The sequence below is a fragment of the Equus caballus genome, chromosome 18 (assembly GCF_041296265.1).
Source record: "Equus caballus isolate H_3958 breed thoroughbred chromosome 18, TB-T2T, whole genome shotgun sequence".
NCBI classification, from domain to species: Eukaryota; Metazoa; Chordata; class Mammalia; order Perissodactyla; family Equidae; genus Equus; species Equus caballus.
In genome coordinates this window covers 59135405-59161564 of record NC_091701.1, presented here as the reverse complement: position 1 = coordinate 59161564, position 26160 = coordinate 59135405, and positions in this window count along the sequence as shown.

The window sequence follows — 26160 nt, the reverse complement described above, 5'->3', positions numbered from 1 at the left end:
CTCTTTGCTCTTTTCACACCTTTTAATTGGAAGAAGCGTGTTTTGGTCTGATTCATACTTTTACTTGTATGTGTTAGAAACTTACGTGGATAAGAATTTGGTTGAAATTCTGCAGGCAGTAGAGGTCATGTTTTTTAACGTGGGCAATAGGGTCGCTTTAATTCTACAGGACAAGGATTAATAGATCGTGAGTGACATGATGGATTGGTTTCAGAATTACATTCCAACCTGAGTGACTTTTAACTCTCGTAATGTGTCTGTCCACGTTTCTAAAGCGATTATTTTCCAAGGAGAATGCACAAGGTGGCCCAAGGGAGTTCAGAGAGATTGTATTAGTCAAGACTCTTTCCGGTTACAAGTGATAGAAACACTTCTCAGAACGGATTAAGCAAAAAATGGAATGCTCATGTTCGTGTATGTGAAATGTCTAGGGTTGAGCTGATTTCAGGCAAGGCTGGTGTACCACTGGGTTCCTCAACAGGAAACAGCTGGCACGTTTGTATTACAATAACGAGAATGGTTTATTTACACAAGGGCTATAATGAAGGTGTATGAGTAGTGAAGGAAAATGAGCTAGTACAGGAACCCAGGGTTAGCAAGAGAAGAGCTGCTGCTACTTCTAGTCCTGATGCTATGAGAGGAGGAAGTTACCAGAACCTGGAAGGAGCCTTCCCAGAACCAGACTGAGAATGTTCTAGAGAGAGATCCAGAGGATCAAACTGCCTCACCTCACTCTGCTGGGGCTCCCAGTGTCCTACCTCATCTGGAAGCCAGAAGGCACTCTAACTAATCTCCACAGGTCAGACATCTGGGGTAGGGAGACTGCGGAGAGTGGTTCCGAAAAGGCAAACAGAAACCATCGCACACAGCTAGATGTGATACCTCAGGACTGGGTCTCGAGCTCCAAAACCTTCCTCACTCTCTAATGCCCTTACCATTAGACATGCTTTCCCTTAGAGTGGCAAAAAGACCACCAGCAGCTCCTTGACTAACTCCTACCAGCCTAAACACCCCTAAGAGGGTTTCTTTTTCCTGAGAGTTGAACCCAAGTCCCCAAACTGGCTCACAGATCCTTCCCCGAGCCAATCACTGTGGGTAGGAGACAGAATACACTGACAAGGCAACGTTAGATAATGTGCCAGACTCCGGAGCTGGGGTAGATTCAGCCATACCTGAACCAAATGAATTGAGTTAGAGATGACTGCATCCTCCAAAGGGAAAGGCAGGGTGTTATGATCAGAAGAAAGAGAAATTAATGCTGGACAGGTAGACAGACACAGAAGAGCTATCCACTTCAGGGACCAGTGTCAGAAGCAGTGCATGAGCAAACCCACTCTTGCACCCGTCAAGCACATTCCCAGTTATCTTTTGTTTCTTTGGCCAAGATCCATCCTGAGAAATATAACTCTTTTTTTCTTGGAATATACCCACTAGAGAATCTGAGGAGCTAGTATTTCTTCATCTGTTCTGAGATTGTGATTCTATCAGTTCAATTCTTTGGTAATTGTTCTTTCTTTGAATGAAAAACAACCCTATTCTCCCCTGAGAGTCACATAAATGAGGAGGGGTGATATGCTCTTTTGCAATTTTTAACATGGGGTCTTTGGAATTCTAGGGAGTTTGGTTATGGATTTTATAATTCTTGTGAACACCTGTAATAACACATAAAGTACATTTTTCTCATTTTTCTAAGAGGGAGAGTCTATAGCTTTCCTTTGATTCTCATAGTGATGACCTGCAAATGGTTAACAGCCTCTGATGGCTCACCTCCCTTCACGAAAAAGTATCCTTCCTGATGGCGCATAGCTCATACAGAAAGCAGCTATAGGAAAACTTTATCAATATCTCAATTCAAGAGAATCTGGGCTGCTGTTTCTTCTGTTTTTATTTATTTATTTATTTATTTTGAGGAAGATCAGCCCTGAGCTAACATCTGCCAATCCTCCTCTTTTTGCTGAGGAAGACTGGCCCTGAGTTAACATTTGTGCCCATCTTCCTCTACTTTATATGTGGAATGCCTACCACAGCATGGCTTGCCAAGCGGTGCCATGTCTGCACCCAGGATCCGAACCAGCGAATCCCAGGCCGCCAAAGTGGAACCTGTGCACTTAACCGTTGCGCCACCGGGCTGGCCTCTGTTTCTTCTGGTTTTTAAGTTGTAAGCAGACAGGCCTACTCTGTCAAGAGATAACCATGGTCTATGAATAGAGAATAAAATATTTTATTAAAAAATATCAAAATAAATAAGGCAGATGCTTAATAATGATTCCCCTAAAAGTGGTTGTTCTAATAATTAGCTATATAATGAAAAGAAGTTTTTATAATTGTCTAGGTTTAATGCTATTTTAAAAATTCAAGTTTTTAATCTTCCATATCAATTTTCTGTATCTATAAATACTGTATTAGAACATTGGAAGTGCTGAGAAGTCTTACAACCAAAAAGCATTTTTAATCTTGCTTGAACAAGACTTTTCAAACTTATTTGATCCTATAAACCAATTTTTTCACTAACTCCTTTTTCTCAACTTGTAGAGCTATGTGCCACAAATTTGGGAGAAACCATAAGGTAAACATTTACCACAACCTTTTCTAGATCCAAATTTGTGTTGCCTTCCAGGAGAGGAACAGAGAAGTTGGAAAGGAGAAATGGCAACTAAATAATTGAGTTTCTACTTCAATATTTTTAGTCACGGGTTCTGAGCCCAGCTCGGTGTTTCTTGGAGATAAACCATACACGGAAGACTCATAGCTTAGGTAACGCCCTAGCTCTTACATGGGAGAATTTGCTAAAAATATTGGATTATTCATGGCTGGGTATCTAGGAGTGAAAGAGACAGAGTATCGGTCACCATGATGCTAAGCAAATACACAAATGACTCTAATGGAGCATGGAACAAGGTCTCATTAGAACAGTACAACACGAATTGTTTGGGGAGTGCAAAGCAAGGACAGCATACAACTAGGCCTCAACTTCACATGTATCTAATCTTTAGCATAACTCTCTGAAGGCAGTGTTGTTATCCCAGTTTCACATTTGATATTCTAAGTCTCCGCAGTAGTTAGCAATAGAGCTGGAATAGGAATCCAGATCTCTGTGCCCCTTCAGCCTATGTCCTCACCATCACACACGGACCTGAAAAGATCCCTAGGAGAGAGGGATGTCTTGGAGCATGGCTGAGAAATCTTTCAAGATGGATGAGGAAAGGGTGGGCTGGTCAAAAAGTGCTGTTCTAGGCACAACATGCTCCATGACTTTTAGTTGTTATTGTTATTAGTGCTGTTATTTATGATAAACTCAAAAAACCCAAAAACTACAAGAATACCCTTCTCAGACTCAGGATTATCCTGAATGATAGAGCCAGAAACTATCAGTGAACGCTGCAGACTGCAGGCAGATTTGTAGAGCTGTGCTAATCGACAAGAGGAAAAACCCAATAAATTAACTTTAAAAAATCATATCCCTTGGGACAGACCCAAATGTGGATCTGTGCGGTGGTTGTGTCTGATCTTTAAGATGCCTGCTATGTCTTTGACATACCCTTGATGCTGTAGCAGTTTCCCTAAATCTCGTTAATGTCACCAGCCAACCAAAATTAGCATAAAATGAGACAATCTGGGATCGCCAAAAAGATCCTGAAGCAGCCAGTCTGAAACAGCAGCCAATGTGGGCATATACCTCTGTCCCATGAGACACACACAATAAACACACCACAGCAGGAGTCCAAATGGCAACCGAAGAGCAGGTTGAACTGAGAAGCTTTCTAGAGACACTGCAGCCCAATTTCAAGTGGCATGGAAGAGCCGGGAACAAATTGGAAGCATCACTGGTAGACAGAACAATATGGCATGAAGTATCACAGATGGGGTGACTTTTTGACTAAAGGTGTCAAACAGGCTGTGAGGAAATGAAACAGATTCTTAGACGGTGGCTGCAGATGAACACGAAAGGGCAATCTTTGTGTGTCTCCAGCGTGGAGAACACTGCTTCCCATTTTTCAGCATCAGTAACACCCATATGTCCAGATTGTGAGCACTGACAGGGTAGACTTTTTAAGTTTCTGAAAAATTTGACTCACTAGAAAAATCCTCAAAGAAAACTGAGCATTCTAACATTGTGATTTACTGTGGCATTTTACGCTCAGCGCGGTCCAACCTCCAATACATAGTTAGTTTATAGCATGCTATTGTATTCATCCTTTCTATCTCCGAACCACATGGGCTTTTTCTCCCAAGCAGAAGAATACAAATGGAGTAAGACAAGGGGAAGGACAGGAGTATCTCGAAATGTCATTATATATGATTTAAAGCGAAATAAACTAGAGGGGTTTAGCTAGAAGAAAAAATAAAGGCATTTGTTGAAGTAAATTGAACCAAAATGGGGACACAAGGGTCTTCAGATATTTAAAAGATGACCCTGCAAATGAGGGATTAGATTGTTCTTGATTCAAAAGACTGGAACAAAAACCAATGGAAAGAAAGCACAAAGAAACAGATTTCAGTTCAGTGCAGTGAAGAACTTCCCAATTATATTTCGGTCTTACAGAAGAATAGGTTTCCCTGAGGCAGCCACTTAGCTGGCGGTGGTGAGTGACTGGAGAGCCATTTGGTTGGGGTGATACAGAAAAATCTCATTACTGAGTCACAGGTTAAAGTAAATGTACTTTTAATTTATTTTTTGTCTCTTATTCCACTCACTGGCTTGTAAACTCCTTGAAGACAGGAATAGGGTGTTCTAAATATTTCTCTTCTTCAGAGGACCTAACAGATAACCTTGAACAGAGCAGGCTCTCAAAACTTATGATTAAGTTAGTTTCACAGTTGATTTCATCTTGAGACTGCTGTGACAGAAAGAATTCAAAAGTATCCACACAACTCAATTCAGCTAATTCAGTCCAAAAGTAATCAGTTCAACAGATTTTTATTCAAACAACTAAATTTTCTAAGACAATGTGACTCTTTGTCACCAAAGTGCTTAAAAGCAGTTCACGTTATGTATAACAAGAGGGCCAGTGCCAGTTGACTGACTATATTTTCCACCTTCCAACCTTACACTATCAGCAGGACATAACTATTTACATGAGGAAATAAATTTTATACTTTTAAGGGATTCACGACAGTCAAGTAAAAGTAAAATCAGACCATTGTCAATAATTTCTAAACTTTATCCATTCTTGCATAACTTATTTTTAAAAATTAAATCAAATTGTCAAGAGATTCCAGTTATATTCTTTTAAACCTAATATATGTTTGAATGACCCACTTCAAAATATCACGTTGACCTTTGGAACTTCTGCACTTGAGTCCATCTTTAAAAGTATGGCACTGACATTTTTGTCTTAATAGATGTTTCATGAAGGTCACTGCTACATTTGCTGTAATAAATAGAGGAGAATTAAGAGCTCATCAGCACTGTCATAGAACACATTGAATAGATTAAATTATGTGTTTAAGGAGATGAATTGATGATTATTGGCAAACCGCTAAGAAAACTGCTGCCTAGAAAAAGATCTCAGAGAAAACGTTTCCATGAATATTTTTCCCCTTTGGTATATTTTTATTTTGATAAAATACTCCCATAAATTAGGGTTATCTTTTAAAGATTCATACTGGGACTCTGTGATTTAACTACCCTCTAATGAGCTCGCAGGGACGCCTGTCATAGCTGCGATTTCTAAGTACGCTCTGAAAACCTGCCATTGAGTGCTCATGGAAAATATGAGTTGTTCTCCTGACCCAAGAGAGTAATCAAATCACTGCTTAAAAAAAAAAAAAAAAGAAACTGAAGAAATATTAAAATAATGAGGAAATATGCTATGTGTGTAGTATGGAGGTATACTCAGAGCTATTTAAAATATCCTTTGTGTAAAATGAAACATCAATCTGATTCCAAGTGTGGAGAGCGAGCATGGCAAATCCAATGTAGCTGCAAGGCAGTTTACATTGTATCTTACCAATGTTCAATTTAAGAAAAGATTGAAGAACATCAGGCCGCTGTAAAAACAATTTGCACAGAATAAATTTGGTGCTTGCCAACCGTTTCTCAGGGAAAGCAGCTTTCCAGCGAAGCCAGGATGTCATGCGGCATGGGTTACTGGTACTCAAGCAGAATGATTATTAGGCATAAAATTAGTTCAAAAAATAAATTTACAGAAGTATTAAATGTTTGAAATGAGAGCAATATCCACCATCTAAATTGTATTTAAATTTTGTTAGGTGAGAACAGGTAGTAAGAGAAGTGTGCTTCTTACTGAAACTCACGTTTTTTCCTTTCATATTTTTGCTACAGCTGTCTACCAAATAATGCATTAAGGAAAGACAGTCAGCATCTACGAATTAAGCTTATCTATGCTCTTTACAATGTGTTACATGCTATCCAGGGGCAGCTGGAGGGTTGGCAAGGAGAGGGAAGCCCGGGGTCAGGGTGGTGGTACAAAAAAAGTCAATGGCATTATCCCTAATGCTGGAACATATTGTACAAATTAAAGGGTGTGCAAATTCAGAAAGAAATTGGTTATAGGGAATTAAAAGAATGGTTTTGTGGATGATGCAGGATTTAAGGTAGGTCTTTGAAGAGTATAGAGATCAAGAAAAGCAGTGAAAATAAAGTGGACTTCATTGATACCAAAACTTCGTAGTTTTTAGAGCAAAGTCTATGGTATCAGAGCACCAGTTTCAGTCCTGCCACTTCTTTTTTTTTTTTTCTTTTTGAGGAAGATTAGCTCTGAGCTAACATCTGCCAATCCTCCTCTTTTTGCTGAGGAAGACTGGCCCTGAGCTAACATCCACGCCCATCTTGCTCTACTTTATACTTGGGATGCCTACCACAGCATGGCGTGCCAAGCGGTGCTATGTCTACACATGTGATCCAAACTGGCAAACCCTGGGCCACCAAGAAGTGGAACATGTGAACTTAACCGCTGCACCACCAGGCTGGCCCCGAGTCCTGCCACTTCTTGAATCTATGTTCTTGCACAAGTCACTTAAGCTTTTGACGCCTCTGTTTTCTCATCTATAAAATGAGACTAATGAGAATATCTGCCTCTTTGGGTTGTTTGAAGGATTAAATGAGATAATACATGTCAAGCTTTTAGAACTGTGTCTGGCATGTAACAGATACTCAATAACGTTAGCTATTTTTATTACATACACCATCACATCATCATCATCTTCCCCATCAGAATCATATGGCTTAAAACTCCTATTATTAATTCTCCTTAACTTCATTTTTACCTCCAGATGTGTGACTTTAAGTATATCTCTTTTTTCTTTTTTTAAAGATTGGCACCTGGGCTAACAACTGCTGCCAATCTTTCTTTTTTTTTTGTTTTTTAGGATTGGCACCTGGGCTAAGAACTGTTGCCAATCTTTTTTTTTTTTTCCTGCTTTATCTCCCCAAACCCCCACTGTACACAGTTGTATATCTTAGTTGCAGGTCCTGCTAGTTGTGGGATGTTGGACGCCGCCTCAATGTGGCCTGACGAGCGGTGCCATGTCCACGCCCAGGATCCGAACCATAGGCCGCCACAGTGGAGCGCGCGAACTTAACCACTCAGCCATGGAGCCGGCCCCTAAGTATATCTCTTTTCACAAAGAGTAAACCAAAGGATCTCAGTTTTTTGAGAAACAAACTTGGACTTAAAATAAATGCAGTTGCTTTTTTAAAAAAGCTACTATGTCAAATTCCCATTCTTCTGGACATATGAAAACAATCCAAAATTTCCTGCTCCTTTTAATTAGTAAAATGTTGAATCCAGTTTAAAAATCAAGTCTCACATAATTCAAAGCTCTTCTCTTGCTCTGACCATGGTTTAGACTTTAGAGTGGAGGGAGTGGAGAATCAAGTGTGGTTGCTCTTAACACACCTCTCCTCCTCTGTCTTCTAGCTTCTTCAGTGTTGCAGGGTGGGATGGTGGTAGGGAGAAGAGGACAACATCTCTTTCCCAAGTGAATGAGGCCACAGCCTTCTGCTTATAGGTTGTTGCTGCTTCTCTAGCCAATGCTGACTGACCATCAGGGCTTTCTGTGTGGCTGGTATCAAAATGTTGAATCTCTTATGAGGCACGTATTTGGGTTCTTTGGAGAGCCTTGCCACTGTATGATTCACTCTCATGGGAGATGCTGCTCTTGCTGAATCTCTTTCACCCCCACCCCTGGCTTAGTTCTTGCCATTCACGATCAATTCTAGAGCTTCTTGCTGTCCAGATGCCCAGGCCTAATAAACAGCCTTCCTGTGAAAGTTATCTGCTCTGGTGGCTTCTTGATGAAGGGGAAATTCACACAGTCAAACATGGGAGAGCAGGCTGTTTCTAATCTCTTTCTAAACCCTGTTATCTCATTCCAATTTTCTTCATGATTACACAGATAGATTGAGGAAACATTGTTTAAGGGTATAAACCCGCAACTAGTACGAAAGTAAGTCCTAGAGATCTAATCCACAGCATAGTGATTGCAGTCAAAAATAAAAATGCTATATAATAAAAAAGTATTATAAATTTCAGCGCTGCTAAGAGACTAGATCTTCATTGTTCTTATTAGAAAAAAAAGAAATAATATTTATGTGAAGTGATAGAGATGTTAGTAACAGGACCGGGGTAATCTATTGCAATATACAAATGTATCAAATCAACATGTTACACACCTTAAACTTACACATTATGTGACAATTATATCTCAATAAAAAAAATATTATACAGTCAGAGGAGCAGATCTGGAAATCTGCTAAGCCTAAATTTAACACGGAGATAAGAAGCCAACAGCCCCTTCTTGCACACACCCCCAACTCAAAGAGTGATTCTCTTGGAAGCCATCCCCTTGCATATCTTAGACAGAGCATATCACTTATTCCTAGCCAACAACTCCCTTTAGCCTTGCAATCTTCTGCTTGTGTGTGGCCTGAAAAGGAAGAAAGATAGAGGAACAAAGTGATGGTGAAGATAGAGGTCTGGTCCTGCTGCCTCTTTGAAACTTTTGCAAGGAAGTATTTTATTGGTGAACTTCTTCAGAATGTGAAGTTCTTGATCTCACTTTGGGCCTCACCGCAATTCTGGGATAATATGAAAATTCTTCCTGAGCATACTGTAACACATAGCTAGTACCCACTATCTGTGGTGAACTTAATAGAGACTTCATGTCTATGTGCTAAATTCACTTTTCAAATGGCAGCTGTTCAAAAATGCAACCCTGACTCTCTATAGTTGAAAAATACGATCTCTCTTATCTAAATTCTCCTGGCCCTTTATTCATAACACTATGGCACTCATTACATGTTCCTGTGTTTTATAATTATTATTTATTTTCATGTTTTTCATCAATTTTAGGTGATGAGGTTCATGGAAATAAAGTTTATACATTAATCATATTCAGATTTCCCATCGCACCACTAAAGCTCTTAGAATGAAAATATTCTTAATACGTGTAACTGAAGGAACTTTTTGTTAAGGGAACTAAACTCTATACTTAATACAAAGTCTCAGAGTGCATACATAGACATTGTTGTTTTTTTTTGAGGAAGATTAGCCCTGAGCTAACTGCTGCCAATCCTCCTCTTCTTGCTGAAGAAGACTGGCCCTGAGCTAACATCTGTGCCCACCTTCCTCTACTTTATATGTGGGACGCCTACCACAGCATGGCCTGCCAAGTGGTGCCATGTCCGCACCCCGGATCCGAACCGGCAAACCCCGGGCCACTGAAGCGGAACGTGAGCACTTAACCGCTGCGCCACCGGGCCAGCCCCAGATATTAACTTTTAACAAATGGTAGGGAAATTTTGCTACCAGGTTGAGTGATAGAATTCTTCACAAACATAGTAAATTCCTCTTCTAGAAATTTATCATAAGGAAATAATTCAAGCAGAATAGAAGCACATGAAGTTGCCTGCTCTTACATTTTATTAGTAAGAATCTGAAAATAATTTAAGGTCCAATGGGAGGGGGATGGCTTCAATTTTCACACATTAATCAAATCAAAACTGTGCAACTACTAAAAATATTCACTCCGAAAAATACAAAATTAAAGAGATATGGAAAGTATTTGTGAAATAATAATTGAAGAAAAAATACAAACTTGACTAAACATGATTGAAATTATTGAAAGGCATAATATATGAAATAAATGGAAGGAAAAAATAAATTTGGTGGAGAAGAACTGTTATTTCTAAGCCACTGTAATTTAACTTAAAACTTTACTATATATTTAAAACAGATATCTATGAGTGAAAGAATCCGATGCATAACATAAAGAAGAAAGAAGTTTCTTTCTGTGCGTTAATAATCAGACTGTGCCCACCTTTGTCAGTAGCTGAAAGGTCTCCATATCTTTTCTGAGTGATTATTGTACTCCCCAGCTCAGGAGCCTCTGTCATAAAGAGGTGTCACTTTTCTTTGGATCTTATTGTCATTTTTCCTTGGCTCTCTATTTACCTCTCCATCTAAAGCAGAAGTGTGAAGTGACCTTGACGAGTCATCAATGAGAGCTTGGCTAACAGAGATTGCTGTTTAATTCTGTCAATCCCTATTAGACACTAACGGCTGTCATGGTATCAATTTGAATCTTTTTTTCTTCCTTATGTTTTTTCACTGGTCTAAAATTGTGAGCTCCCTCCGAAGACCAGAGTTAATAAATTAAAGCAGCAAAAAATGTTAAAAACAAATTGTGAAGTGGCCAGCCACCTCACTGCTATCTAGTTTAGTAATTTCTTTTTTTTTTTTTTCCTTCCTAAAGCCCCAGTAGTTGTATATCCTAGTTGCAAGTCCTTTTAGTTCTTCTATGAGGGATGCCACCACAGCATGGCCTGAGGAGCAGGGTGTATGTCCATGACCAGGACCTGAACCGGCAAACCTCAGGCCACCAAATCAGAGTATGCAAACTTAACCACTACACCACCAGGCTGGCTCCCCAGTTTAATAATTTCTTAAACATACACTTTGGTTTCATTTTCTCTAAAATATTAAAGTTGCAACAGTGGAAATGGGGGTAAATATAGAAACCCTCCCTGCAGAGCTAATTGAGTTGAATGTTCTGACCCTTGGAAAACAAACTATTGCAGTATTTCCAAACCCTCAAACCCCCATGCTTTCAGTTGTTTCTATTGATAAGTTCTAGACCACTTTGTGATCATGGGCTCATGTTTCTGAGGACACTGATGTGGAGCATAATGACAGTTTGTTGTCATAAACCAGTGCCCAATTAAGATGTCTGCTTGGGAATCAAATCTACATCCTTGTCCTTAATTTAAACTAAAACAACTAGCCACAACCACCAAATTTCACTGTCTTTGTTATTAAAAATGTCATCAGGTGTATTACTGCTTTGGAAAATTACCTTCTCTTAGTAGAGAAGAACATTTCAATTGCATTCCTCTTACTGAATGGCTTCACACCACACTATGTCCTCAAGTACTCATGTCACTGGTTCTTTTTCTTTTTTGGACAATTTATTATGCTAGTGAATTTACTTTTGTAAAATAAACCCCACACTGGGCTATTACATTATTATAATCCTATCTTCTATTAACCTTCTTTCCAGTGGCTAAATTAACACAAATTAGATAAGATGTCATTCCAAACCATATAATCCTAGTGTTGGAACCAGTGGTTGTCTCATAAAAGCAGTGTCTCTGTTAGAAACAAAGGAAATCATTTTGAATGCATTACTGCACATAGATTGCTTTTATCTCCTCGTCCTTACTATACAGTGATATTCCTGGAAATCAGTAGCTATATTATGTCAGTTTATTCAGCCTCTTCCCCCTCATAAACTGAAATGTTCTAATATAGCCAAAACAGCATTAGGCCTTGCACTTTATGTTCATTAGTCATGCAGGGAGTTAATCATCTGACTATAAATGAAAGCTTGTACCAGTTTCAGTAAGGCAATATTTATTTTCTTTTTATCCTTAGAGATAGAAAGCCTAATTGGTAGCGAAAATTAAGATTGACAAGCCTTGAGAAGTTCTGATTTCTAAACAAAATATTTTCCATTGTATTTCTCAGAGCAGAGATTTCCCACAGTTTTATGAGGAGAAGGGAGTGAACGTGCCCCTCAGCTAAGACTTGGTGGACCAGGAGGAGGTGATGGTCCACGAGTGAGAAGTAGAGAAGCAAAATGTCGCACCTCACTTTCACACCTACTATCATAACCACAGTTCTTTCTCCATATTTCATTCTAATTTGAAGAGGTGTGGAGGGCGAGCTTGACAGTTGCCAGTTTTGATTACCTTCCTTTCCTAGAATCCCAAATTTAAAATTCTTCAACTCCCTGGGTAAAGAAGATTGACAACAACTCTTAGCTGAAAATGACTATTTGGTTTCCTTGTTGACCTACAGATGGAACCCATGGGAGAATATATGCGCTAAGTATTACTTGTTAGTCACTGAACAGCAAAAGGCTGACCAAGAATTCAGGCTCTATTGGCAATGAGTTGAAAACTATTAGATAATTCTATTTTTTTAAATTACCTTTAGTTTAGGAAGTCACAGGAATTTAAGATCTTACTTTTCTAGTAGAAAAGGATATTAAACAGGATAAAAATAATTACTGACAATAGTAGTGAATAGACTATCTGGAAGCTTTTCTATTCCAAAACGGCTAAGCACAAACCTTTACCTTGCTTCTTTTGATACAGCCCATTAAAATGAAAGAATATACAAATAAGAATAAATCTATGATATCACAGAAATGCTACTGTCTATAGACCTGAAATTGAAGAATTTCTAGAAAGTAGAGAATAATTGGGAATAAATCAATCATGAAACTGAGAGAAGAAGATCGCTGAAAAAATAAATCAACCCAACAGAACCAAAGAATAACCCCATGATCAGGAACAGATCCAGATCAGAGTCTTGGAATAGCAGTCAGCTGTCTAGCAGTAGGCATGATAATTAATTTAAAGGCTGCGGAATATTTGTTCCAATGATCCCAATCGCAATTTCTGGTTATAACATTTGCTTCCAAGAAAAAACTATCGTTAGAGCTTGCTAAAGAAATTGATATTTGTGGAAGCAAACTCTCAGAATTAAGACGGGAGTAAGAAGAGAGTAGGGCAGCGCCTCCAGGCAGTCATCATGGTGGACAAGAGACCACCAAGATGGCAAACCCTCTGGACACCAAAGGACAAGCACTTTCTGCACCCAAACACTGGAGCTAGTACTTTCTGTGACCATTCCTTTCCAGGGGAAGAGAGGGTTTTATTTGTGTTAGGGAAACAGCATCCAGTTAATAGTATTATAAATATGAATAGACTCAAGATTGCCAAGTATCTGAGGAAAATCCGTACCGTTCTGGGGCCAGTCCGGTGGCTCAGCAGTTAAATTCCCACGTTCCGCTTCAGCGGCCTGGGGTTCACCTGTTTGGATCCCCAGCGCCGACCTACACACCACTTGTCAAGCCATGCTGTGGCAGGCATCCCACATAAAGTAGAGGAAAATGGGCATGGACGTTAGCTCAGGGCCAGTCTTCCTCAGCAAAAAGAGGAAGATTGGCAGCAGACGTTAGCTCAGGGCTAATCTTCCTCAAAAAAATCCATACCATTCTGAACTAATTCAAAATGAAAATGTTGATCCGAAAAGGTAGAAGAGAACTTTAAAATGAGTAATATTACTATCCTCAGAGAAATTCAAAGGGCTATCACATCCATTTAATAAAAACAGACTGTTATGAAAAAAGAAGTAATCAAGTCTTTGAAACGAAAATCACAATGGTTAAAATTTAAAAAAATCTAAAGAGCAAATAGCAGGACCGAATGACATGATGCTTCTCTGTTTTTCTATGTGATCTTTCATGTTGACTAAAGTTTCATCTTCAGGCTCCAAATGGTGGCCCCTCAACCAGCTCCAGGATCTCCCGTCTTTGCCAAAAGATAATTGCATCTACTATAGGTCTCAGATTTTTTTCAACAAACTATCCAGCATCAGACAGAGTTCTCTTCTAGTAGCTGCTTCATGACCCCAGGGTTCTGTCTCTCTCTCTCTCCTAGGCCTAAGCCACTTATGACCCATGATCTGCAGGTGACGACAGGAATAGGGTCAATTTCACCCAAACTACTTGAAGGAGAATGGGTGTGAGGTGACTTCCCCATGAAAAAATAATTGGTAAGAAAAAGTAAGAATGGATGCTGCAGAGCCAATCAACTACACAAACCAAATAAGTTAAACAGTAAGAATATAGAGGACCTGAGTAATTTATTTAACAAGGTTAATTTTAACAGTCATATGCTTGCATGTGTAATCCTTAATATATATTTTGAGTAATACATAATAACTCAATACATTTCAGTATGTAGAATTTATAGTGGCTTTTTTAAAATCACAAGTCAATAAAACACAATATTGACAACAAAATGATAGAAAAAGGATATAACCACTGAAAATGTAAAGGTATTCTTTTAAAAAATGTCTCAGGTTAAAAAGAAATTTCAAAATGGAAATTATAGATTATTCAGACTATGTGTATAATGGTAATCTGGCTATGTGGTTACAACAACTGGGGTCTGGGTAACAGGGAAACCAGACTCTCATTTCCTCTCTTGCTAAAGGCTCTATGACTCTAAGCATGTTGCCTAATGCCTCTCAAAGTCACCCAATTACCCCAACAGTCTCGTTTTCCTGTCTTCATTATTTTTTTTTATCTTGGGAAGAAAAAAATGTGTTTTAAAAAATATTCTAATAATTATCTATCGATCTACATACCTATTTATCTATATCATAAATATATAATACAATATATAAAGATATATATGTGTGTACATATATAGTAAGAGCATATGTGTGTGTGCTATTGTTATTTTCAAAATAATTTAATATTGTTGATCCTGAAGACACCACTTGTCATAACTCCTAAAGTTATATAGAATAGCAGTAACCAGGGCTGCATTTTTGTTGTGTTTCTATCTTAAGACAGTAATATTTTATGTCACACATGCAAAACATATCCCATTATTTGGGATACTGTGGAAGACAGAGCACAAGGACTGAGTTAGTTGCTTTAAGGTTTTTTTTCCAAAAATGCAAACTGATCAACTTCGCAAATGTGTAGCAGTATATACAGAAGACTGCTCACTTGTTTCAAAGTGGAGAGATTTTACCCCAAAATTCTCCAAAATAATTTTCTTGAGGTTATTTCTGGTTTTCCAAAAGCTTCTCTGGAGAATCTGTTGGCAACAAGTAAACACTGGCAAGAATGATAACATTCCATCCCTCAGACCAGGTGGTTTAGCTTTTATGAAATTATGTTCACCATCCTGGTTTTTGAGAACTTTATCAACTTAAGAAATTAAAAACGCAATTTTGTTACTAATCTATAGTATCCAAAATTATCTTTGGTTATAAATATTTGCAGTATATTATGAAGAATAACGTTGGAGTCAGCCCTATGGGAACACAATATTTTCGTAACCTCACATCTATCAGCTAAATATGCTAATAGCCACTGAATTTTTTCATTTTTGAAGATTTGAAAATTTGTGTTATCCTTGCTATACTAAAATTGGGAAAACTGCAAACAGTACTGCTTGAAGATGGTCAAGTATAATTTCCTTTTGTAAGCAACAATCCTCAGTATGGATCTACAGGGCTCTATGACCAGCATTCATATCCATACAATGCAAGGAAAATGATCTGATATGTAACAGACAATTTTTGCTTTATGGAGTTCCTTAATAATGAGGTTAAGGATATTTCATAGATGGATGAACATAGTTTTGAAGGTCGATGATTGGAGATGAACAATTAAGTGCATCCCCCAAATCATAAAGTAGAGAGAGTTGCTGGACCAATATTACATTGCTGCTGCTACTCACTGCCCAGCCCGTCCCCTACTGCAGCTACATTTCAGCACACTCACAATGGAGAATGTTCATCCAGCTTCGAGGATAATGAAGAGCTCCAAATGCTAAGAAAGCAGTATTTTTTTCCTTATGGTAGTTTTAGGCACAAATTGAGCAGAAGTAAAGGTTAAGCATAAATTTCCTCTATGACAGCCAATAGAGAATGAGAACAATAATTTGATCTTTGGGAAACTGGGAATTTAATATTCTTGCTTAAGTCGTCTGTTCAGCTTTGACTATATATTTGGATAAGGAAATATTCTAAAATATCATTTCAGTTTCCTCTCCAAGTCATGTTTTGGCAAAGTTCTCAGAATGCAAGCTTTCACAAGAATTTCTCAAATGCTGTGATTTTTTTCCCCTAATGATTAAGAGGACTATATTAAACAAACTTTCACAGCCTTTAGAGATTACTGGTATGTTTTATTACCGTTTAATTTCATGTACTTTAGTGAATTGCACTTTCTGAAAAAAATCATCAGTAAAATAAGTAAAAATACATTTTTATGATTTTTATTCAAATCAGAAAGGCCACATGTATCACTGCTCAGTGTTTATAAACATAAAACTTGTTGAGGAATTTTGACTCTATCTTTTGTAATATATATGAATCTGGATTTGAATTAATCATCATTTTTTTGGGCAAAGATCTTCAAAAAGCTGTCACTGTCTCACTTGCAGATCAATAAATCTGTGTGTTAACTGGTGAGTGTGAAATATTCTAGACACTGAGGTATATCTGAGACTCGATAACTGAAATTTAACTTCTTTATATAACTATATCTGCAGCCTGATACCTGACATCATTTTATGATACTCGAGGACAGCTTCCTTCCTTTGACAGTGCCTTCATTTCCATCATGCCGATACATGTCATCTCAAGTTACAGATGAAACATAAGATAGAAAATAGTGTACCTTTTGAGACTCAATGTTAGTTATTAGAAAATCAAAGTTTACTTTTTTACATTAAAGTATAACTTAGAAACAGTGAAAAGAACAGATTTAAAGTTTGGTCAGTTTTGATAAACACATATACCAGTGCAACCTAACCTCCTAGCAAAACATAAAATATTTCCATCATGTTAGAAAGCTGCCACATGTCATTTCTCAATCTATCTCACCATTCTCCTCCCCACTCTCCCACTGCCAGGAGCAACCATTGTTCTCTTCTCTATCACCGTAGATGAACTTTGCCTGTTTTAAAACTTCATGTGAATGTGTGAAGTCTTTTGTGTCTGGCTTCATTCACTGAGCATAACTTTGTTTGAGCTCCATCCATGTTTTCCCATGTGCCAATAGTTTGTTTCTTTTTATTGCTGAGTAGTACTCAAGTGTATGAACACACACAGTTTAACTACCCTAAAAATCATCTGTGCTCTCGCATATTCATCTCTCCACCAGTGCCATCTTTGTAAACAATGATCTTTTTCCTATCTCCATTGTTTTGTCATTTCCAGAATGTTATATAGTTGGAATATTATAGTATTTAGCCTTTTCAGCTTGGCTTCTTTCACTTAGTAATATTCATTTAAGCTTCCTCCGTGTGTTTTCATGGCTTGAAAGCTCAGTTCTTTTAAGGGCTGAATAATAATCCATTGTCTGGACGTACTACTGTTTATTCACTCATCTACTGACAGACATCTTAGTTGCTTCCAAATTTTGGTAATTATAAATAAAAGCTGCATAAACATCCATGTGCAGGGTTTTGTGTACATATAAGGTTTCAACTCCTTTGAGTAAATACCAAGGGCCACGATTGCTAGATCCTATAGTAAGAGTATGTTTAGTTTTGTAAGAAATCGCCAAACTATCTTCCAAAGTGGCTGTACCATTTTGCATATCCACCAGCAATGTGTCAAAGTTCCTGCTGCTCCATATCCTTGTCAGCATTTGGTGTTGTCAGTGTTCCAGATTTTGGCCGTTCTAATAGATGAGTAGATGTATCCTATTATTGCTTTAACTCACATTTCCCTGATGATAGATGATGTGGAGCATCTTTTCATATGCTTATTTGCTATCTGTATTTCTTCTTTGGTGAGATGTCTGTAAAGGTCTTTGGTCAATTTTTTAATTGGGTTGTTTGTCTTCTTACTGTTGAGTTTTAAGAGTTCTTTTTATATTTTGGATACAATTCTTTATCAGATGTGCCTTTTGCAAATATTTTCTCCTAGTCTCTAGTTTGTGCTCTAATTCTTTGGATATTGTCTTTAGCAGAGCGGAAGTTTTAACTTTAACAAAGTCCAGCTTATCAGTCATTTCTTTCGTGGATCATGTCTTTGATGTTGTATCTAAAAAGTCATCACCATACCCAGGGTCATTAAGGTTTTCTCCTATGTTATCTCCAGGGGTTTTATAGTTTTGTGTTTTCCATTTAGGTCAATGATCTATTTTTGAGTTAATATTTGTGAAGGTCTGTATCTAGATTCATTCTTTTGCATGTGGATATCCAGTTGTTCCAGCACCATATGCTGAAAAGTCTATCTTTTCTCCATTGTTTTGCCTTTACTGCTTTTTCAAAGATCAGCGGACTATATTAAATGGATCTATTTCTGGGTGCTGTATTCTGTTCCATTGTTCTATTTCTCCCTCTCTTTTTCTCCCAAACCATGCTAGTTGATTTCTGTAGCTTTATGGTAAGTCTAGAGCTTGAGTAGTGTCAGTCCTCCAACATTATTCTTATTGAATATTGTGTTAGCTATTCTGGCTCTTTTGCCTCTCCATATATACTTTAGAATCAGTTTGTTGATATCCATAAAATAGCTTGCTGCAACTTTTATTGAGATTGCATTGAATTTATAGATCAAGTTGGGAAGAACTGACATAATGACAAGATTGAGTCATCTTATCTGTGAACATGGAATGTCTCCCCATTTATTTAGTTCCTCTTTGATTTCATTCATCAAAGTTTTGCCGTTTTCCTCATATAGATCTTGTCCATATTATGTTAGGTTTATATCTAAGTATTTCATTTGAGGGCACTAATGTAAGTGGTATTGTGTTTTTAATTTCATTCTACTTTTTCATTGTTGGTACATAGGAAAACAATTGACTTTTGTACATTAACCTTGCATCCTGCAACCTTGTTGTAATCACTTCATTTTTTTGGTCCATTCCTTTGCATTTTCTACATAGATGGTAGTGTCATCTGTGAACAAAGACAGTTTTGTGTCTTCCTTCCTAATCTGTATAGCTTTTATTTCCATTTTTTGACTTTTTGTACTAGTTTCTAGTCTAATTTTTGCAAGGCCTCTAGTCTCTCATCATTAAGTATGATGTTAGCTGTAGGTTTTTGGTAGGAAATCTTTATCAGGTTGAGAAAGTTCCTCTCTATTCTATATTTCTAGTTTATATCATGCAGAGAGTTTTCACCATGAATGGCTGACGGATTTTGTCAAATGTTTTTTCTGTGTCTATTGATATGATCATGTGATTTATATGTTTTAGTATGTTGATGTGATTGCATTAATTAATTTTCAAATGTCGAACCAGACTTGAACACCTGGGATAAATCCCCACTTGGTCATAGTGTATAATTCTGTTTATACTCTTTTTGGACTCAATTTGCTAATAATTTGTTGAGGATTTTTGCATCTATGTACCTGAGAGATATTGGTCTGCAGTTTTTTTTCTCATAATGTCTTTGTCTGGCTTTGGTATTAGGATAATGCTGGCCTTGTAGAATGAGTTATGAAATCTTCTCTTTGCTTCCAGCCTCTCAAAGAGGTCATACAGAAGAGGTATAATTTCTTCCTTAAGTGTTTCATAGAATTCACCAGTGAACCCATCTGGGCCTGGTGCTTTCTGTTCTGGAAAGTTATTAATTATTTATTCAATTACTTTAATAGGCATAGGACTATTCTGATCATCTATTTCTTCTTGTGCGAGTTTTGGCAGATGGTGTTTTTCAATGAATTGGTCCATTGCATCTAGGTTATTAAATTTGTAGACAGAGAATTGTTCATAGTATTCCTTTCTAATCCCTTTAATTTTCATGGGATCTGTAGTAATGTCCCCTCTGTCATCTCTGATGTTAGTAATTTGTGTTCCCTCATTTTTTTTCTTAGCTAGCCGCCTGACTATAGGCTTAATGATTTTTGTTGATCTTTTCAAAGAACCAGCTTTTGGTTTTGATTTTCTCTATTAATTTCCTGTTTTCAATTTCATTGATTTCTACTCTAATTCTTATTATTGCTTTTCTTCTGCTTACATTGGATTTAATTTGCTCTGCTTTTTCTAGTTTTCTGAGGTCGAAACTTAGATGATTGATTTTAGGTCTTTCTGCTTTTCTAGTATATATATTCAATGCTATAAATTTCCTTCTAAGAACTGTTTTTGCTGCATGACATAAATTTTGATTGTTTTCATTTTCACTTAGTTCAAAATATTTTTTAAAATTTCTCTTTAGATTTCTTCTATGACCTATGTGTTATTTAGAACCATGTTGATTAATGTCTATGTATTTGGAGTTTTTCCAGTTATCTTTCTGTTATGGATTTCCAGTTTAATTCCACTGTGGTCTGAGAGCAGATATTGCATGATTTCTATTCTTTGAAATGTATTAAGGTGTGTTTTATGGCCCAGAATGTGTCTATCTTGTTGAGTTTTCCATATGAGTTTGAGAAAAATGTGTATTCTGCTACCATTAGATGAAGTAGTCTATAGATATGATGTCCATTATATCCAGTTGATTGATGGTATTGTTGAGTTCAATGAGGTCCTTACTGATTTTCTGCCTACTATATCTGTGTATTTCTGAGAGAGGGTTATTTAAGTCTCTAACCATGATAGTGGATTCATCTATCTCTCCTTGCACTTCTATTATTTTTTGCCTCATGTAGTTTGATGTTCTGTTGTTAGTGCATACATGTTGAGAATTATGTCTTCTTAGAAAATTGACTCCTTGTTATATAATGCCCATGTTTACCCCGACAACTTTCCTGACTTTGAAGTCTGCTCTTTCTGATACAATATAGCTACTCCTGCTTTCTTTTGATTGTGTTAACATGGTATATTTTTTCTCCATCCATTTACTTTGAATCTACATGTATCTTTATATTTAAAGTGAGTTTCTTGTAGGCAACATACATTTAGTTCATGTTTTGTGATCCACTCAGACAATCTCTGTCATTTAATTTGTGAATTTAGACCATTGATATTCAAAGTGATTATTAATATAGTTGGACTAATATCTATCATATTTGTTACTGTTTTCTATTTGTTGCCTTTGTTCTTTGTTCATATTTTTGTCTTCTACTCTTTTTTGGCCTTTCTTGGTTTTAATTGAGCATTTTAAAGGGTTATATATTTTCTCTTTTCTTAGCATATCAGTTATAATTCTTTTTTTACTTTTCAGAAGTTTTAATTGACTATCAGATGTAGTGGGCTAAAGAATAGTAGAGACTGAAGTAAATTACGTTTATGCCTAGAAAAGAGAGCATGTCTCCGTCTCTCTGTCCACAGGCATCAATATAACCCTTAACATGTCCTGAGTCTAGGTTTTTGCTGTTGATTTACTTAGACTCAGTTCACCACAGGCTTCAAATGATTTGATAGCAGAAACAAGTCTTTCTTTTATCATATCTTGGGGTCTTAGTGCCTGGAGCATTTGTCTCAGGTTTCCTGCCCTTTCTCAGCTTTTAGCAGGCCCTATGAACCTGCATCTCAGAAGGGGTTTTTCTTCTGTCTCCACCTTCAGCTGCAGATATCACTATCTGCTCTCAGTGTAACGCTTGCAGTGCCTATTGGGTTTCTCTCAATTCTCCGTCTGTCTTCAGCAAGCCTGGTGCCCCTACACCTCAGAATGGTTTTCTCTCAGTTTTTCTGCTCTGACTTCAGAGTTTCTTATGAGCAATTGGTGAAGGACCTTGGAAAAGAGGTGTGGGTAGGGTCAATTTTTCTCCAAGGCTCCTGGGTATCTAAATGATCGTGCCATCCCATACTCAGCCTTTACAAATTCATCACAAGGTCAACTCTTTTCTTCTTTCTCACACATCAGCAGCTTCCTCCCCCTCCCATTGCTCTGCCAAGGATGGATGGAGCCATTGGTCTCTTCTTTCCTAGGGGGTGTTCATTACTTTCTGAATTTCAGTTCACTAGTTATCTTTACAACCTCAGATTTCTGAGGGGCTTTTTAAAAATGTGACTTTCTATGTTATCCAGCTTGTTCTCACTTTAAAGTTGGGACCGATGCTCTATTGAGACTTTCTACATCCTAAGCAGAGTGGAAGTGGTCTCAAACTTTATTTTTAAATGAGATATATCCTTAACTTAAGCATAAATAATTTATTATGTTTATGGTATACAAATGAAAAGCAGCTTAAATTTGCCTTATCTGCTCCATGTGTATTATAAATATCTAATAAATGTGTGCCATACACTGATGTGTATGTGTTCTTAATTGATCTCCTGAAGATTTAACCTTGGCAGGAATATTTTAAGAAACGTTTCTTTCTCAATTCCATTATGCAAATAATGGAGATGCTTCATTTTCAAATAAAAATTATGTTATAACATTGACTATGATTTTTTAATTACATTACCTCCACTCCCTACTTACCTGAAGATTCTCAAGTGACCCACTCATTGAAAATCAGGGTTCCAATGTGCTTTTGAAAGCTCTACTTAAAAATTTATGAGACACCCAACATAATATATCTCATTACTTCTTGTCAGACTTTTCTTTCTCAAGTAAAATTGGAATGTTTGGCTTGTTCAATCCCCAATGTCAAAAACTTGGAACTAACATGACTTTCAGGTGTTTCTAAAAACTAAAACATTTGCAACACATTGAAGACAAAGGCATTTCTAGATAAGAAATAGCAGGATTAGTCCCATGAATGTGACGTTTGAGCACTGCCTTACTGTAATGGGGCATGATAGAGTTTCAGTCCTTAGGTACCTTACTAAAATGCTGTTTTAAAAAGATTCAGCTATCTAGTAAAAGGGTTAGTCTCACTATTTATTGAAATCATTAAGGAGTACTCCACCAGAGAAATAAAATGACTTTGAAGACAGTTTCGAAATTTGAGTTTCAAAATTGAGCAATGGAAATCATTCTAGTTAAGTATTTTGACATGAGGATCCTGCATTAGATTAAGTGATTTAATAAAAAACATCAGTCACATTTCTTTATAGCTACAATTCAGCTACTTCTGTGATCTTTGTCAGTGAAAAGAGCTTAATGTTTTCCAAATAATATAATGCCATCAGGTCCCCATTACTTTATTTGCATTTCATCAACATGTCATTATACAGAAAATTAAATAAAAGAGAAGGTACAGCCGTGAGTTATTTATGGGATGTAGTTATATGCAATCTGTTACTCTACATTTACCTTTTAACAGGAAACCATTTATCTAAATTGAAAAATTCCTTTTGTAGTCTAAAAAGTAATCAGAACCCATGTCAACACACTTGTACAAGATGCAGTTTAAGTAAAACCAAATGACAAACAAGATAATCTCGAGGAATTGAAATCCCTTAATTTTTTAGATTTTTTTTCAGCTGACATATTTCATTGTATTATGCTATTTTTTTTAGAATTCACATACTATATTTTTTAGAATTCACACGTAAATAACTTGTCATATTGTTTATTTGTTTATTTTTATAGTTTAACATATCACCTAATTTTGAAAATAATCTCTATAAAATACCAATATGAGAAAAAACAACCCTTAAAGATAGTAGTAATCATGACTAAAATTTGTCTATCTCCACCTTGAGAACTTACTCTGAAGTGTTGCAAACACATGTACATCAAGTCATATTTTTTCCACTCTAGTAACTTACGTGAGGAACACAATCAACTGAAAGTAGCAATTCACAACTCCATTTCTACTTACAAGTCATGAAACACACCATATTAAGCAGACTGTATCAAATAGACTGAGTTAAAAGATAAAAACCCAGATGTTCATTACTGCTCTTAAGAAGTGTTCTCAGATGTAATTTTGATTAGAAGGGATTTTAGTCACATTTTATGTCCACTCATAGCAAATAGTGCTGAAATATACAAATTATACACACGCACACACACATACACACATGCACAGCTAATTACATACACTTAATTTTTAAATGAATAATAATTACTGACGGACTCATAAAGAAACATTTCTCTATTCCAGAGAGTATAAATCAGTTTTTCAGGAAGCAAGATAACCAAGGTACAGTGAGCTACAATTACTTTGTAGTGTGTTGGGAGGAAAGACTGTGACAGAAGCATCCTGACTGTCATATTATATGACCTTTGATCTTTACTATGCTACTGAATCATTTCATTAAAAAATGCTCCCATTTTGAAAAAATGAAATCCTTAAAATGTAAACCGTTTTTAAGGGTTTTCTAAATAACTGGCCAGAACAAAAAAAATCATGTACATCCTGAGTACAGATAATGAGACAATCGTGTCTTGACTGTCTCAACCCTACACTGTGCTAGAATCATTGGCCCAGTTCACATTACAAAAGACGTATTGTTATAAAGTTGGATTCAAAATATTTTTCAATATTAACATAGCTGATACAGTACACACTCAAAACCACAAAGCTTAACATTCAGATTTCAGTGTCATCCACAGTCCTAGCCATTTTCCCCTTTTAGCTTTCAAATTCATTGCTTTCTGAATAATATCATTACTTTTAAGATGGAAATATATAATATCCAAATATTTTTACATAGGAGGCATGTTCATCCCATGTGCCTCCATACATATAGATATATGTCGCTCATATCAAGCTGTAAATGGCATTTTCTTTGTATGGTCCCCCCCACCAACAGATTGAAAGTTCTAGAAAAAGACATCGTAACTCTTTTAATCACTACTGATCACTATGGTAGCCACAGTGCTGGTATGTAACTAGTGATCAACATATTTTTTTTAAGTTTCTATTCATTCATTAAACAAATACTTATTAAATGCCTTCTATGGGCACTGTAAGAGCAACAAAGATTCTGACATGAACATAATGAAGAAAATCATAGTCTAATAGGAGAAATAAATAAAATACAGTATTACAAGGGCAACAATAGAAAAGTACATCATTTATAAAAGCATCAAAGAAGAAGGAGGACTTCATTCTCTCTGTCCAATTCTGCAAAGCATGCTTGAAGGAGGTGACACCTGAGCTGGATTTTCACAGACAAATGAGCTTTTGTCAGACAGATCATGGGGGAGAGATGTGACAAAATTCTTTAAAAAAATGGTACACTATAGATTCAATGCAATCCCAATCAGAATCCCAATGACATTCTTCACAGAAATAGAACAAAGAATCTTAAAATTCATCTTGGGCAACAAAAGACCCCGAATAGCCAAAGCAAGACTGAAAAACAAGAACAAACCTGGTGGCCTTGCAATCCCTGACTTCAAAATATATTACAAAGCTGTAGTAATCAAAACAGCATGGTACTGGTACAAGAACAGACATAGATCAATGGAACAGAACTGAAAGCCCAGAAATAAAACCACACGTCTATGGACAGCTAATCTTTGACAAAGGAGCCAAGAATATACACTGGAGTAAGGAAAGCCTCCTTAATAAATGCTGCTGGGAAAACTGGACAGCCATATGCAAAAGAATGAAAGTAGAACATTATCTTTCCCCATGCACAAAAAATAGACTCAAAATGGACCAAATACTTGAAGGTAAGACCTGAAACCATAAAACTTCTGGAAGACGATATAGGCAGTCCACTTTTTCATACCAGACTTAAAAAGATCTTTTTCAATACCGTGTCTACTCAGACAAGGGAAACAAAAGAAAAGCTAAACAAGTGGGACTTCATCAGACTAAAGAGCTTCTGGAAGGCAAAGGAAACCAAGATCAAAATGAAAAAACAACCCACAAACTGAGAGAAAATATTTGCAAATTATATATCTTATAAGGGGTTAATCTCCATGATATATAGAGTTCACATAAATGAGCACAAAAAAAACAAAGAACTCAATCAAAAAGTGGGCAGAAGATATGAACAGATATTTTCCCAAAGAAGATATACAGATGGCCAATAGGCACATGAAAAGATGCTCAACATCACTAATCATCAGGGAAACGCAAATCAAAACTACACTTACATACCATCTTACACTCATTAGAATGGCTATAATCACCAAGACAAAAAACAACAAATGTTGGAGAAGTTGTGGAGCAAATGGAACCCTCATCCACTGCTGGTGGGAATGCAAACTGGTGCAGCCACTATGGAAAACAGTGTGGATATTTCTCAAAAAATTAAAAATTAGGGGCCAGCCCAGTGGCGCAGCAGTTAAGTTTGCACGTTCAGCTTTGGCTGCCTGGGGTTCGCCAGTTTGGATCCCAGGTGCAGATATAGTAC